At 38.4% G+C, this 16467-nt stretch overlaps 1 long non-coding RNA gene across 2 annotated transcripts in view; it reads right to left on the bottom strand.

The window, feature by feature from the left end:
• The window catches only part of LOC139702190 (uncharacterized), a 28262-nt gene extending 14634 nt beyond the window's left edge, over positions 1-13628 (bottom strand). Inside the window, exons 1-3 of one of the 2 annotated variants that reach the window (XR_011704768.1) lie at positions 13571-13628; positions 13153-13313; positions 11600-12264 (exon numbers count right to left, since the gene is read on the bottom strand). This is a non-coding gene — a long non-coding RNA (uncharacterized lncRNA). Of the gene's footprint in view, positions 1-11599; positions 12265-13152; positions 13314-13570 lie in introns of those variants that run through there. The other variant, XR_011704769.1, reaches the window with a different exon arrangement.
• Between the last annotated feature and the right edge of the window lie 2839 nt (positions 13629-16467).

The raw sequence follows: 16467 nt of genomic DNA, 5'->3' as shown, positions 1-16467 counted from the left end.
CCTCCATCCTGCAAAAACCCTGTTTAATTTTCTTTTGAATAGTTGTCCAATTTAATTGTCTTTATTCAATCTGATTTAATCTGATTTCTGTAGATGAAAAGGAAAATTGGTGGAGGGAAACCTTATATTCGAATGCAAGAAAATTAAATAACTTGCAAAAAAATGTGATGCAAGTTTCTGGAGAAAAGCATTGTTGAGTGCCAGGCAAGTTAGGTATGACTCTCTAGTCATTTATACTGAAGCAAAAAGCTAAGCACCAAAAAACCAAATTACCCAATCAATAAATGGGCCAAGGACCTGAACAGACACTTCTCAGAAGATGATGTACAATCAATTAACAAATATATGAAAAAATGTTCAACATCTCTAGCAATTAGAGAAATGCAAATCAAAACTACTCTAAGATTTCGGTGAAAGACTTATACAATGAAAACTACAGAACCCTAAAGAGAGAAATAGAAGAAGATCTTAGAAGATGGAAAAATATACCCTGTTCATGGATAGGCAGAACTAACATCATCAAAATGGCGATATTACCAAAAGTTCTCTATAGGTTTAATGCAATGCCAATCAAAATCCCAAAGGCATTTCTTGTAGAAATAGAGAAAGCAATCATGAAATTCATATGGAAAAATAAACGACCCAGAATAGCAAAAACAATGCTAAGCAGGAAGTGTGAATCAGGCGGTATAGTGATACCAGACTTCAAACTATACTACAGAGCAATAGTAACAAAAACAGCATGGTACTGGTACCAAAACAGGCAGGTGGACCAATGGTACAGAATAGAGGACACAGAAACCAATCCACAAAACTACAACTACCTTATATTTGATAAAGGGGCTAAAAGCATGCAATGGAGGAAGGATAGCATCTTCAACAAATGGTGCTGGGAAAACTGGAAATCCATATGCAACAAAATGAAACTGAATCCCTTTCTCTTGCCATGCACAAAAGTTAATTCAAAATGGATCAAGGAGCTTGATATCAAATCAGAGACACGCCGTCTGATAGAAGAAAAAGTTGGCTACGATCTACATACTGTGGGGTCGGGCTCCAAATTCCTCAATAGGACACCCATAGCACAAAAGTTAATAACTAGAATCAACAAATGGGACTTACTCAAACTAAAAAGTTTTTTCTCAGCAAAAGAAACAATAAGAGAGGTAAATAGAGAGCCTACATCCTGGGAACAAATCTTTACTCCTCACACTTCAGATAGAGCCTTAATATCCAGAGTATACAAAGAACTCAAAAAATTAGACAATAAGAGAACAAACAACCCAATCAACAAATGGGCCAAGGACCTGAACAGACACTTCTCAGAGGAGGACATACAATCAATCAACAAGTACATGAAAAAATGCTCACCATCTCTAGCAGTCAGAGAAATGCAAATCAAAACCACCCTAAGATACCATCTCACTCCAGTTAGATTGGCAGCCATTATGAAGTCAAACAACAACAAGTGCTGGCGAGGATGTGGGGAAAAGGGTACACTTGTACATTGCTGGTGGGACTGCAAATTGGTGCAGCCAATTTGGAAAGCAGTATGGAGATTTCTTGGAAAGCTGGGAATGGAGCCACCATTTGACCCAGCTATTCCCCTTCTTGGTCTATTCCCTAAAGACCTAAAAAGAGCATGCTACAGGGACACTGCTACATCGATGTTCATAGCAGCACAATTCACAATAGCTAGACTGTGGAACCAACCTAGATGCCCTTCAATAGATGAATGGATAAAAAAAAATGTGGCATTTATACACAATGGAGTATTACTCTGCATTAAAAAATGACAAAATCATAGAATTTACAGGGAAATGGATGGCATTAGAGCAGATTATGCTAAGTGAAGCTAGCCAATCCCTAAAAAACAAATGCCAAATGTCTTCTTTGATATAAGGAGAGTAACTAAGAACAGAGTAGGGTCGAAGAGCATGAGAAGAAGATTAATATTAAACAGGGATGAGAGGTGGGAGGGAAAGGGAGAGAGAAGGGAAATTGCATGGAAATGGAAGGAGACCCTCAGAGTTATACAAAAGTACATACAAGAGGAAGTGAGGGGAAGGGGAAAAATAATACAAGGGGGACAAATGAATGTCAGCAGAGGGGGCAGAGAGAGAAGAGGGGAGGGGAGGGGGGATAGTAGAGGATAGGAAAGGCAGCAGAACACAACAGACACAAGTATGGCAATATGTAAATCAATGGATGTGTAACTGATGTGATTCTGCAATCTGTATATGGGGTAAAAATGGGAGCTCATAACCCACTTGAATCAAAGTGTGAAATATGATATATCAAGAACTATGTAATGTTTTGAACAGCCAACAATAAAAAAAAAAAAAAAACTACTCTAAGATTTCATCTTGGGGCTGGGGATGTGGCTCAAGCGGTAGCGCGCTTGCCTGGCATGCGTGCGGCCCGGGTTCGATCCTCAGCACCACATACAAACAAAGATGTTGTGTCCTCCGAAAACTAAAAAATGAATATTAAAAAGTTCTCTCTCTCTAAAAAAAAAAAAAAAAAAACAAAACAAAAAAAAAGATTTCATCTCACTCCAGTCAGAATGGCAGCTATTATGAGTACAAACAACGATAAGTGTTGGCAAGGATGTGGGGAACAAGGCACACTCATACACTGCTGGTGGGGCTGCAAATTGGTGCAGCCAATATGGAAAGCAGTATGGAGACTCCTTGGAAAACTTGGAATGGAACCACCATTTGACCCAGCTATCCCTGTCCTCAGTCTATACCCAAAGGACTTAAAAATAGCATACTACAGGGACACAGCCACACCAATGTTTATACCAGCACAATTCACAATAGCTGCACTGTGGAACCAACCTAGATGCCCTTCAATAGATGAATGGATTAAAAAAATGTGGCATGTATACACAATGGAATATTACTCAGCAATAAAAGAGAAGAAAATCATGGCATTTGCAGATAAATGGAGGGAGTTAGAGAAGATAATGCTAAGTGAAGTTAGCCAATCCCCAAAAACCAAATGGCGAATGTTTTCTTTGATATAAGGAGGCTGATTCATCGTGGGATAGGGAACAGGAGCATGGGAGGAATAGATGAATTGTAGATAGGGAAGAGGGATTGAAGGGAAAGGGAGGGGTCATGGAGTTATTAATGATGGTGGAATGTCATGATCATTATTATCCAAAGTACAGGTATAAAGACATGAATTGGTGTGAATATACTGTGTATACAACCTGAGATATGAAAAATTGCTCTATATGTGTAATAAGAATTGTAATGCATTCCACTATTATATATATAAATAAAAATTAATAAATAAATAAAAAAGAAATAAAGACAAGTGAGCATAGAGAAGAAGGAGAAAATATCTGAAAAGAAGGACAGGATAAGAAGGAGAAAGTGAAGTAGGAGGTAGCCAACGGAAAGGAAGAGATGAAGAAAAGCAGAAGCACAGCAGGAGATAGATCCCTCTCTACCTAGGATGATCATGCTAATTTTTTTTTTTTTTTAGAGTGGAAAGTAGAAGGCTTTGTTAAAGGACAGCAGAGAAGACTTCTCCCTACAGGAAAAAGGGGACCCAACAAGGTGGAGAGGCAGAATTCGTGGAAAGGCATCCCTTTTTTATAGCTAAGGTCTTTTTTTTTTTTTTTAAATAGCTAAGGTCTTCCCACATTCCTGTCCTTTGTTTCCCTTTATCCTGCAGTGATAGAATGCAGGTGGGAAGGCCAAAAGGTGGCAGATGGGTGGCAGTGTGGAGCAAGCCGTTTTGGAGTTCCCTTTTTTAAAAATTTGGTCTATCCAGTGGTCCATGATAGAAGTCCGATTGAGGCTGCAGGGCCATTTGAGTGATGGGTGGTCTGGGTGTAGATCTTGGTGGGGAACCTCCAATCTGTTACCATTATTTACCGGTGACGAGTTCTTGCTTCCCCGAATGCTGAAGTATAACACCAGAGAAGCCTGCCGGGGCAAGGGTAGAGTGGAAAGTAGAGGCTTTATTAAAGGACAGCAGAAAAGACTTCTCCCCAGAGGAAGAAGGGGACCTGAAAGGCCGATCATGCTAATTTTTAATGTAAGTGTTATCAATTTTAATGTAAGTGTGGCAATTCCTCTATATACATATGCAAAAATCCACATGTATGTTCTCAGTAGATACATATCTTATAAAATTGCAACTTCTCCAAGCATGAATTTTAGTACCCTCGTTCTTAACACTTAATAATATATGATAAACATCTTTTCATGCCAAAAAATCGAAAAGTTCATTATTATGACTAATATGCATACAGTGTTATGAATGTTTAATTTACTTTTATTCAGCATCCATGCCTTTTATAATTGAAATCTATTATGTTTTAATTAAAATTTTGTTTCCATAAAAGAAAAGAGTATACATACATGGATACATAGCTTGACTGATCAGTTCCATTAACACCTGCACATTCCTCATCCAAATTCAACAACTACTTTCTCCATTTGTACAGTATTTTTCAGAAAAATCTCTGACACCATAACATTTTATCTCAAAAAAAATTTTTTTTGGTCTGGTTTTCTAAAGACTTTTTAAAAAAACATCACCATAGTATCACTAACATACCTAAGAAATTCATCAGTGAATTCTTTAATATCATTACAATCTTTAATATTAATTTAATATTGTAATATTAATATTAATATCATGACCATCTTTAATATCACGAAGATCTTTAATATTGTTAAATATCCAGTTGGTGTTCACATTTCTAATTGTCTTATAATTTTCTTTTATACTCTGATTTTTACTGAACTTACACCATTACTTTCATCAAATTAGGACCACAAGAGATTTTTTTAACTCAATTTCTTTCATGTTTTATCTTTTTTCATCGTTCTTTATGTTAGGAGTAGTTTTGGTAAGGTGGAAGTGTTAAAATGAAGAAAGTTAAAAATGGAATTATTTGAGAAAAGACAGTTTAATCTAAATGCTATGATTTTGATGACATAAAATTCCTAATTTATGGACTTAAAGATTTAGTAATTAAGACTGACACTTAATGGTTCACTGGGCGATAAAACAACAACCAAAAAGGAAAGAATAGAAAAAGAAAATATACCACTGTCGCGAGGAAAAAAATATATTGTGAAAGCACTGAAAAGTTTTGCTGTAAATAATTTATAGTTTTGCACATTCTTACATTTTTGGATAATAGGAAATCCATGTACTAAATTTTTTGGAAGGGTACTAGGGATTGAACCCCCGGGGGCACTTAACCACTGAACCACACCCCCAAACTTGTTTATTTTGTATTTGGATACAGGGTCTCTCTAAGTTGCCTAGGACCTTGCTAAGTATCTGAAACTGGCTTTGAACTTGTGATCTTCTGCCTCCCAAATCACTAGGATTATAGGCGTGCATGACCCTACCTGGCTCCATGTGCTAATTTTAAAGACGTGCTTCTGTATTCATGCAAATGAGCCCTTTTTAGTTGATTTTATTTTGAACATTGATATTATTTTAATTACACTATTTAGCCAGTTTTAGGGAGTATTTCAATGAGGGTCAAAAATGTCCAAGCAATATTTTAGCCAGATTAAAAAATCAATACATAAAGGGTATTTATGAAAGGAAAAAATAAATTTTAGGAGCAATCTGCTTCTGATCTTAATTGACTCCACTGCTAAGGTTATTAAAAAAAAAATCAGATTATCCCATCAATTTTTATCAGACTTTGAGAGTGCTTGGTGATACATTTAGCCTCTGTCAACAGTATGACTTGAATGAACAATTACACAGAAATTTAGCAATGTGAGGAGTATTTCTAGAAAGGAAGATAAGAAATTGTCCAGCCTGCTTAGTTTTTTATCCTTCACATTCCTTCTCTCTATGCCTCAATATGGTCTTTGGAAACCTCCTGTGTCTTAGAGGCACTTTAGAAGTCCGAGGCTAGCGTTCTTAGACCCAGCATGAGAAATCCCGGCCTAGCTCCTCTTGTGGTGCATGTGGTCAGTAGCTACTGAACGTGAACTTGAGCATGCTATCAGTGGCAGAGTTTTGGCTTGAGACTGCATAAATTGGAACTCCTACAACAGTATAGGGTGTGTGCTGGGTAGCGAGAGGAACACAATGGGGCAGGACAAACAGGTTCCCTGCCCTTCTCTGGAGCCTCTGCAAAATGCTTCCTGCATTCCTCCTGATTCTCTGTTTTTATAATCCACTGAAAAATCATTTTCTCTAGGGCTTGTATTTTTGCTTTGTTCTGCCAGTTCCTCTTTCAGTGATGAGTTCTATTCTGAACTTCAAGCTCGTGTCTGGGTTTTTCTGGCATCCTCCAACAGATTCCTCCATTAGCCTTTGATCAGAACACTACCCATATTTTTTTTTTTGTGGGGTACCAGGGATTGAACTCAGGGGCACTCAACTACTGAGACATATCCCCAGCCCTATTTTGTATTTTATTTAGGGGCAGGGTCTCACTGAGTTGCTTAGCACCTTACTGTTGCTGAGGCTGGCTTTGAACTCGCAGTCTCCTGCTCGTTTCTAAGAATTCCTTTCTCCCTGCTCTGTTAACCCTGAGCTGATGTTGACGACCACCCATTGACCTCCTACCTGCTGGACAGCATGCCTGTCATGGCTTCCTTGACTGTTGTTCTGATCTTTGTGGTTGTAGGTCAGTATATCCCAACCAGCCGTGGCCTCAGCTCAGACAGAAGGTGAGATAGTGTGCAGATATTTCCAAGAACCTGACCTCCCTGAACTCATTTCTTCCTCCTTCCTATATAGATATTACCAAGACATATCTGGGTGACAATTTGAAAACTCTGATACACATTTTGATTTGCTTAAGGTCAAGTAATGGAAGTATGGAGACTGCCTGTCTCTACCATTTACTGACTGGGTGACCTTTGATGAGTCACTTGACCTTTCTGTATCTGAAAGTCCTTATCTGGAAAATAAAGATAATAACAGCATTCATCCAGCAGGGCTACAGTGAGGATTAAATGAGATAATCCCATAAGATGCTTAGAAAAGTGTCCAGTACATGGGAAATGCTTGGTAATGTCAGCTACTATTGTCATCATTCTTAGTAGTTGAATGGATTAGATGATGTATTAATTTTCCTTTAACCATTTGGCATTCATTCAGAGTAGTTGAATGTCTCTACAAGCTTTTGAAGAACACAAAAGATTAGTGATGTTGGTAATGAAATAAGGTGAGAACTGATATTGGAGCAGTAGATTTGGTAACGTGGATGTCACCTGTGACCTTCACAAGAGCAGTTTTGATGGGATGATGGAGACAAGAGTCAGATTAAAGTGGGACCAAAGAGAGAATTATCCAGAACTCACTGATTTCTAGAGTCAGAGTCTACTCCAGCCAATAGTCACTTGGGTTTTCAAGGAGTAATTCTTGCTAGGCACCATGGCTCATGCCCCAAATCCAGCAGCTCATTTGCAGGAACACAGATGCATGTCTCTAAAATTAGCACATGGAGTTGGACATTGTTGTGCACACCTGAAATCTCAGTAACTTTGGAGACTGAGGCAGGGGATTATACGTTCAAAGCCAGCCTCAGCAATTTATCTAGGTCCTAAGTAACTTGGCAAGATTCTGTCTCAAAATATAAAATAAAAAGGGCTGCAAATGTGGCCTGTCTCTCCAGGGGGCACTGATGAAGACCATGTGTCTGGACAGAGGAAACATCACCATACTATCTTCCTACGACTTCTTGACTCTTCCTTCCTTCGTCTGGTTAACTTCTCTGCCTCAGGTTACTCATACAGGAAACTTCTCCTAGAAGGTTTCCTTCCATTCAACACAAATCCATCCATGCAGATAGATGCCTGGAGATGAACTTCCCGGTAATGCTCAACATATGCCACCTTTATGGAAATCAGTCCTAAATTCTTATTAGTATTGTCAACTCATAGCCTTTTGCTCAGAAGTGTCCCAGTGGATGATAAATACTCTAGTGGGTACCTAGTCAGGATTCACTCTCACCTTTCTAACTTTTTCCAGTAGCAAGCAGGTCTTTGTTTAGGTTTTCATCCTACATCCGTCAGCATCCTTCAAAAAAGGAAATGTGTACTTGTTGTTTCAAACAGAAGGGGGTTTAATACAGGGGTTTGATTACAAAAGCATTCAAAGGTTGAAATAAAAAGTGGAACATGGAAGAAATGACAGCCACTAACAGTTGAGAATAGCTACCATGTCTAAGGCTGGCAATACAAAAGGAAAAAAATGAGGCTACCAGAACCTAAGACGTCAGAGAACAGTTCAAATGAGATTCAAGGGATATTAAAACACAAGCTTCTGTGAGAAACTCCATGAGAGGGGGAAATTTTATATTGTTTTCTGATGAATACCAACTGCTTGCCATATTCTAAGTCTCAATAATTACTAGATGAATAATTAAGAAAGTTTTGTTGGGGTATTGTGAGAAAAGTCTCCTCAGTCTTTATTAGAAGAAAAGATGGTGTCTCTTTTATCGAAGGTATTAGGTCAGTGTGAAGCCTGGAACTTCTGCCGCCATTTTGCAACATGGGTAGGGGGAGCCAACTTGGGTTGGCAAGTTGACTGACTTGTAAAAGACAGAGTGGAGAGGTGGAAAGGATTAGATCCTTTCCTAATGACATTTTTGTGTTCCTTAATCAAACAGATCCCCAAATTTATCTTCCCATGGATATTTCAATTATAAGAGAACAAATTTCTTTGATTATTTAAAAGATTATCCTAACTAATACAGTGGCCTATATTCCATTCCTCTGATGGCTTGTTTGGTTTCCATTGAGGTTTGAGGGCGAGGACTTAGTTTGGAAATGAAACTAGTCATCACCTTGACTGATTTCTTATATAGGCAAATGTAAATTCAATCTTATGGATTTGAATTGGAAAACTTCTATTCAGGGATGGTATCTAAAGTTGAAGTCACTTATCCCAATAATGCCCTCACAGAGATAAATAATTTGTCACAATGTTTATTAGACATTTTTTTTCCATAAACAACCTTGGATTCAAATATTTGGGACCTGGAGACAAATTCATGATCTGAATTTTTTTTTTCTTTTTTAACCTGTTGATGCCTAACGATGCCTACTAAAGAGGCATCATTCCTGTGTTTCTCAAGATTTTAATATCTAAGAGGCTGTCATTAAAGTCATAAGGACAAAGCTTAGACTCTATTTGATTTATTAAAAATACACCACCCTAGCCTGAAGGTCTCAGGGTTTGCAGACAAAACACTTCAATTACATTCAAAACAGCAGCTAAAATTTCCTGTTAAGAAATTGAAATATCAAAAAAACAAAACCAAAAAAACTCACCCGATATGGAATGCAGCAAAAGAGTAGGATAAACCTGGTACCATTTCTTCAAGGTCAACTAGCTGGCAGGCTGATGACCCAGGAATTGGAAGGAGTTGCCAAGCAGGACTGGCCTCATGAATGCCAAGTATTTGTTCCATGACTTACTATAATTTAAAGGGCACGGACTATGCCACTCTTAAGACCACCATCAAAAATAAAAACAAGAAGACTTTTGTTTTATTTTAACACAATACCTGAAAACTTCCCAAATAGTTATTTTGGATGAAGAAGTACTTTTTAAAAAATCATGCAACTGAGGCCAATGAAGGAGGAAAGCCCATGAGTCATTAATATTTTAATTCTAAATTAGTCAATAGTATTGAATCAGTTGGTTTTCTATTACTGTACTGAAATGCCTAAAGCTGGATATTTATAAAGAAAAAAAGGTTTATTTAACTTGTAGTTTTGGAGACTGAAAGTCCAATATGGGGAAACTCCATTAATTTGGCCTCTAGTTAGGGGTCTCTTGTTTTGATCACATCATGGCAGATGGTGTCATAGGGGAGCAGGTGTAAGAGGGAGAGATCAGATGACCAGAGAGAAAGTTAGAGCTCTGGGGGTCAGGGGGCTGGTAATGACCTCCCATTAGGCCTCACCTCTTAAAAATCCCATCACCTCTTACTACTGCCACCTCTTACTATTGCTGGGGATCAAATGCACAATATATGCATCCTTGGGGAACACACTTAAACCATATTGAAACCACCATAATTTTATCCTCCAAATATGCAATTGAGACCCCTCTTCTGAGTGAATGGTCATCGGATTGAAGGAAAGGGGGAATTTTGAATCTTGAGATGCCATGGGAAACACCAGGCCAGGATAAAGCAGTCTGGTGAGTTTGCGTAGACATTGTGGAGCATGAGGACAAAGGCATGGGGGTCCCAGGGAGGAAGCAGAGCAGTGCTGATTGTGGGAGAAAATTAAAAAAAAAATAACAACTCTACATTACATTCACTTTTCAAAGGCCCTTCCTACAAAACTCTGTTTGGCCTTTGCCAATTAGTTAAGGAGACAATAACATAAAAGCTGCAGCTTATTTTTATTGTTATGATCAGTTTCTGATTTTAGTAGATCTGGGGTGGGACTTACAGTGTGGAGCATTTCTAACAAGTTCCCTGCTGCTGCTGCTGCTGATGTTCCTGACCCCATGATGGCATTTTGAGAGCCACTGTGGCAGAGAAATTCATCTGGAAGTTAACTTCAAGCAGAGAGTATTGCCAGAAATACAAAGTTTATTTTTAGAATAAAAAGTTATAATGACCAAGAATTGGAGCTTTTATTCAGAAGGCTATATTCGATTGGTTGGTGTCACTTACCCTGACAGTCTCATAATAGAAGTAAAGCATCTGGCACAATGTCCATTAAACATTAGTTTTCTCTTCCTTCCTACACCCAGCCTTGGGTTCCGAGGGATCTCGAGAGGTTGGGAACTGATCTCTAGAACATGTATGAGTTCACTAGCACTGTGCAGTAGCTGTTTGTCACTCTGACAAAATACCTGAGAAAATCATCTTAGAGGAAGACATATTTATTTTGGCTCACAGTTCCAAAGTTTTCCACTTGTAGTTGCTTGTCCTCATTGCTGTGGGCTTGTGGTGAGACAGAGCATCAGGGTGGGGAGCAGAGCTGCTCATCTCATGGTGGCCAGGAAGTGGGGCGGTGGGGGACTCTTGCCCCTGGTGACCTACTCCCTCCAACTGGACTCCATTCGTAATAGATGTTCAGCTATGACCTCACACATTGGATTAACTCCATCAATGAGGTTAGTGCCTCGGATCCAGTCATTCCTCGCAAGTCCCACCTCTGAACACTGTGGCAACACATGAGCCTTTGGAGGGCATTTCAGATCCAAACTATAACAGGCCGCCATAACATGTACCCAAAACAGTGTGACTTAAACAATTGGAATTTATTGCTTCACACCTCTAAAGGTTGGAAGACTGATATGGAGGTGTTGCCAGGGTCATGGTATCTCTCTGCTAGTCTTGAGAAGTTTTTCTTGCCTCTTCTAGCTTCTAGTGTTTGCTGGCAATACTTGGTGATCCTTGGCTTGTAGACCCACTGTGCCAATTAATGGCCACCTTCTCCTGTGTCTATACGTTGCCTTCCTTCTGTGTGTGCATGTCCAAATTTTCCCTTTTGGTAGGGACACCAGTCACATGGGGCTAGGGCTGCACTTATGGCTTATTTGAATTTGATTGCCTCTATAAAAATCCTGTTTCCGAGTAAGGTTACATTCTGAAGTACTGAGGGTTAGGACTACAACATACTTTTATTTTTATTTTTATTTTTATTTTTGGAGGGACTCATTTCAATGCATGAGAATGTGTTTAACAACTATTGTTTCTAAGAATCAGAATAATAACTAGATCCTATATGTGTTTGGAACTATGCAAAGTAAATTAATTAAACACAGACATGTGATACCTAAAGCAGACTTTGCTGATAGTAGAAGATTTAGTAGAAAAAAAAAATACAAAAAATTTAAGGAATACAGCTAGATTACCAAAGGACGAACTCTTCTTTGGTCTGACCAAAATGGTTCATGGCTCTCTCATATGTGAAACCATAGTATTTTGCAAATACACTATTATTAAAAATTTTTACCTTCTATTATGGCTGGTTATCTCCATTAATCTCTAAACTGTCGGCTGCTCAAAGATAGGGACTTTTTCAAATTATATTTATTTCTCAGGGCCTGGCACATAGTGGGTGTTCAATTTGGTGAATTGAAGAAATTAAATCAGGACCCACTGGGATTTTGGAAGGTGTTTTCTGGGGTCTCTGCTTGTCTTTTAGGTAGAGAAAAATTAGAATGGATATGCAGAAAGATCTACTGGTGCTGTCAGAAATTGCCCTGCACGGATGCCTCTTTGAAGTCCCATTTTCATTTAAAAAATTAATGTTGAGTTTGCATTCTGCTCCATATGCATCCCTGTTTATTTTAATACAAAAATAATGTTTCAAATTACTTCAATCAGTTACTTAATTCTTCTCCCCTCTTTCTACCCCTCTCCAAATTTGAGAAAAATGGTCTCACCTAAGAGTTAGGTCAGGTTTCTCCTATGAGTGTGTACACCACCTTCCATCCACAGAACAGGGGAGGAACAGGGGACGACAGGGAACAAGGAAGTGGATGGCTGGACATTGAAAACTCTCAGGGAGCCCATGAAGTTGCCAAAGAGGACAGGAAGGTTGTTTACCTTGGAGAGAGCTGGGCAAGCTGGTGTGTGGAGTTAGCGTGACCTAGAGGTGATGCATGGGGGAACCCCACACTTTCCTACTTTGTCCTTTTATTTGGTGGAGGAGGAGGGTAGTGGGAACAGCATATAGGCGACAGAAGGGAGAAAAGAAGGGAAGGAGGAGCATGTAGGAGAGCCTCCGAGAGACTCTGGAGTCTGGGGTATTTTGGTTGTCATCTTTGGGAAACGTTAGGGATGAATTTCTTGAAGGAGAGACTAAGTCTTGATGAGTAGTAGGACAATGTGAAATGACTGTAGGGTCCTCAGAAAAGTTCAGAGAGATGAGGATGATTGGAAAAAGACAGCCTTTGGCAATGCTACTGAGAATCTACAGGAGAAGAAAGTTTCAATGGTCCCAATTACAGGGATATCGGGAAAATCTCTTTAACTGTAGGTCTGTGGGGCTTGGAGGGACAGAGCAGGAACTGAGCCATTTACTCAAGTCTGCAGCTGTCCCCGTGCAAGCTCTCAGCATTTCTCTTTACCTATTTTTGTTTGTTTGTGGTGCCAGGATTAAACCCAGGGCCTTGCCAAACATGCACTCTGCCACTGAGCTGCGCACCTCCCAAGCCCCTCCTTACCTGTCACCATCATCCGGCTCATGATGTCCACCTCCCAAAAGGAATGTGCTTCTGCATGCTATAATCAATTCGATTTTGGTTCTAATTGCTCTGTTCCTGAAAGTGAAGGAATAATTGCATCCGTTTCTTATCAGCGATTTGGTTATTGCCTGGGATAATACCTTAGAAAAGAAGAAAGTTAACAAAAAAGAATTGTATTCCGGAAAAGGCAATTAGAACACCCTGTTTTTTGCTCTGAGAATTTGGCATGAGGAATTTGATTTCACCTAGCATTTTAGATGACTTCTCCAAAGGTATCATTTCACCCCTTGAAGGCATCCTTGCAAATTAGCACAGGTCAGAATGAAAAAGAAACCAATCCAGTTCCGAAAGAAACCATAATACAGAAAAGAACGAGAATGAGGCAGAAATTTGGAACCTATCACGTGATGTCTGCTGGCAGACACAGCTCATGCTGTTAGATGTGATTCTGACACTGCTCTCTGGCTAGAACTGGTGAGAACTTAAAGTATTTTATGGGTCATGAGACTTTTTGGCTCTATCTGCAAGCTGCCCTAAGGAATTGTCTTTTTTATGTTTTAACTATTCCTTCCAAAGCTTACTTTTCACTAAGAGTAGGCAACCAGAGAGGTCTTTGTCCAATCCATTACATAATCCCTCCAGGAAATGCCGTGACAGGGTACAGTTGATGAAATAGAAACCCTGGGACAGTGACCTTTCTCCCAGATATCCGAGGACATACTTTATGCTTCACTGGGCAAACATTCCTCCTTCCAGACTGGATTCAGTTCTAAAGATTTCTTTCCTTTGCAAGGGGCCAGGAGATACAATAGGTTGCACAAGTGTGAAAGAGGTTTTTCTTTCAATAAAATTATTATCTACTATTCCTGCAAGGTGAAAGTGGACATTCATTGCATGATTAAATAGAGTGGTACCAAAAAAAATAATAATAACCTGATCCCTGCCCTGGGGAGGTAACAGTATGCAAGATGAGATTCAAGGAGAAAGCCAAAGGCAGCTCACATTGTGAGTGTGTTCTCATCACCTTGCTGTGTTTTGATAGTTGTTTTCTGTTGGTATACTAGTTAAGAAGGATAAGTGTGGTTCTTTTTTGAAAGTTACCTTTACTTTTTTCCTACATATGCGAGGTGTTAACTTGCATCTTTTTTTCTGTGAAGGGCATATATATCTGGTGTGTGTGTGTGTATATATATCTATATATCTAAATATCTATATATCTATATCTATATATCTATATATCTATATCTACATATATATGATTCTTGCAAAATTTATTTAAGCTTGTTAATGCTGTATGTATTTACTTATGAAGCCTCAGGGCTGATCAGCAGCATCAAGGAAAAAAAAAGCCAAAAAAAAAAAAAAAAAAAAAAGAAGAAGTAAAGAAAATAAAAAAAATACCCACAACAATAAAACCCTTCTTGCTTCAGGGGACTGTTACTTTAAGAGTAATTATTCTGCAAGTGACAATGACAATGACTGTAACATGAGCTCTTACTTAGAAATGACAATAGAATCTGCGTGTCCTTGAAAATTATAGTTCCTGTAAGAGTCACCCAAAATAGATAAAACTAAGAGCCTGGGTGTTGTTGTTTATTTGTGGCTAATTAGTGAACTATATTCTTTCTTAAGCAGAAAAATGACAAGCTGTCTCTAGTATACAAAGGGTCAGAAAGTTCTAAGCCAATTTTTCTCACACTTGGGCAATGCACCTGCTCATTTAGAGGATAAAAATGATTTCAGCTCTGCAATATTGTCTTAAATTATTTTTGTTATGATGTTACTCAACTTTATATAGAGACAATTCATGTGTGATGAAAAAGAATATGCATTTTAAGAAACAATGGAGTGCTGGGCTGCTTCTATGCCCATTAGGTAAACATTGTTGATTATGTTGTTGAAATCTTTGTGTTTGTTAAAGTTATTTTTCTGTTGGATCTACCTGCTGCAGAGAGGGGTGTATGTATTAGTTTACTAGGGCTCCGTCAACATACTCCCACACATCTGGAGACTTAATCCGCAGAGATTTGTTGTCTCAGTTGTGGAGGGCAGACGTGGGCATCCAGGTGGTGACAGGGCCACACTCCCTCTGCAGGCTCTAGGAGAAGCTCCTTTCTTACTTGCTTCCTGTTTCCAGTGGCTGCAGGTATTCCCTGGCTCATGAACTCCAATTGTTGCCTCCACCTTCATATGTCCTCCTCTGTCTCTTAGAAGAACACTTGTCACTGCATCTGGGGCCACTGAGACAGTGCAGGATAATGTCATCTGAGGATCTTTAATTAGATTTCTAAAGGCTCTTTTCCAAAATAGTGGGAAAAAAGGAACAAGATTTGAGGCATCAGGGTGTGGACATACATTTGGGGGCAATCATAAAGTCCTCTATAGTATATTAAAATTTCTCACCATTCTGACATCTCTCTCCTCATACCTCCGCCATGTATTTGTGGTAGTGTTATTAGGTAACTATGGGCTCAGGATTTTTTTCTCTGATTTATTGTTCCTTTTATCATTACGAGATGACCTCCTAAATTCTCCTTGATATACTTCATAAGTAAATACATACAGCAAAATATATACATTTTGCTTTAAGATCTACTTGGCTGATAAGAACGTAGTTTTTTCCCCCAACTTTCTCTGGCTTGGTATTGATATGTTGCATTATTTTCTATTATTTTACTTAAAATTTTGTGTCTTATTGTGTTTTAGAGGGTTTTTTTTTTTAGAACGTCTTGTAGTTAGACTAAAAACTTTTAAAAAACTTGTTCAAAAGTAGAGAATATAGTGCAGTGAGCCTCTGTATATTCATTAGTCAGATCGTATCAAGATTTGATCACATTAGTTTTCCCTTTTCCTTTAAAAAGATTCCTTTTCTCTTTGATCTTTCTTGCAGAAGTACTTTGAAGCAATTCTCAAACATTATGTCATTTTACCTCATGTATGTTCAAATAACATAAATGTTTTATAACAAAATGTTATTATTATATCCAAGGAAATATTAATCCATTGGCATCATATAATACCCAATATGTAATTCCTCCAATTTTCTTGTGCTTTCTTACAGCTGGTAATTTGAATCAGGATCTAAACAAGGTCCATGCACTTGATTTGTTACGCCTCTGAATATACAGCAGTTCTACTTTTCTAGTTTTCTTTTTTGATGCTCTTGATTTATTCCAGAAATAAGTTAGTTTCTTGTAAAATCCCCCTTATCTTGCATTTTTAAAGTGAGTTTTTACCTTTGAATTATCATTTATTTTGTTCTATAATTCCCTATATTTCCTTCAAATGGTAATT

This window comes from Marmota flaviventris, chromosome 16 (assembly GCF_047511675.1).
Source record: "Marmota flaviventris isolate mMarFla1 chromosome 16, mMarFla1.hap1, whole genome shotgun sequence".
NCBI classification, from domain to species: Eukaryota; Metazoa; Chordata; class Mammalia; order Rodentia; family Sciuridae; genus Marmota; species Marmota flaviventris.
The sequence above is the reverse complement of the archived record's forward strand: the minus strand, read 5'-3'. Positions and strand labels throughout refer to the sequence as shown.